Consider the following 1,116-nt stretch of genomic DNA (forward strand, 5'->3'; position numbering starts at 1 on the left):
CATATGAGAGTCCATTGGAATTTCTTGACAAGAGCTTCCAAAAGCATCCCTCTATTGGGTTCCTCCCCATTTTTCTTTTGTTTGTCAAGGCTGGACTCTAGAGTGGTAGATTCAGGATTTGCTTTTAGGTATTTTGATAGGTGTTGGAGTGGTTAGAATCAGTGTCAGTTCCCTCTCAAAGGCTTTCAGATAACTGGGGGGTTGCTGAGGTGTATGTATGACCTGAGGGTATGCACACTGGATAGCCTTTACCTAGGCCTTCCCCAGATTGTATACTTTAGCCCTCTCCAAATCCAGGAGGCCATGTGTGATTAGGGTCAAATTACATACAGTTGGCTGGGAAGAGTGGCTGGGTAATCAGGGGAGGGGCCCAAGACCCCGCTTGGCCCTCCTTTTATGAATGAGGACAACCATCAACAAACCCCAATGTGATGATGTTTAGCAATCAGGCTCAGCTGAAGTTGTGATGATGGTAGTTATTTCATGCAGAAGGGACTGCTGTATAGCTACTTATTAAAGGGACCTGGAATTTTAAAGGATTTGGTGCTAGGATCCATATATGAGGGAGAACACACTTCGTTTGTTTTTCTGAGTCTGAGTTACTTCACTTAGTATAACAGTTTCTAGATCCATCCATTTACTTGCAAATTTCATTATTTCATCTTTCTTTACTGCTGAATAGAACTCCATCATATAAATGAACCACATTTTCATTATCCACTCATCAATTGAGGGACACCTAGGTTGCTTCCATCTCTTAGCTATTGTGAAAAGAGCAGCAACAAACATGGTTGTACAAGTGTCTCTACATTAGGATGAGTCCTTGACTCCCCCAGCCTCATTCACCCTCTCATTTCCCCTGCCCATCTCTGCTCCTAGCCTGGGACCTGTTCCATTCCTTGCCTTGGCACCCCAGACACTGGGGGAACCACCACTGCTTCCTGATCCTTTGTATCCAGATCAACCCAGTTCCTTCTGGGGTCCCCAGGAGCTCTCTGGGCCTGGCCCCACCCTCACCTCCCTCTGCTTCCCTGGTCTGCAGAACCCACCAGCCTCTTTCCTGGACACCAGGGCTGACCTTTCCTCTTCCTGATCCTTTGTATCCAGACCAACCCA

Source organism: Nannospalax galili, unplaced genomic scaffold, assembly GCF_000622305.1.
Source record: "Nannospalax galili isolate Female #2095 unplaced genomic scaffold, S.galili_v1.0 scaffold945, whole genome shotgun sequence".
Lineage (NCBI taxonomy): Eukaryota > Metazoa > Chordata > Mammalia > Rodentia > Spalacidae > Nannospalax > Nannospalax galili.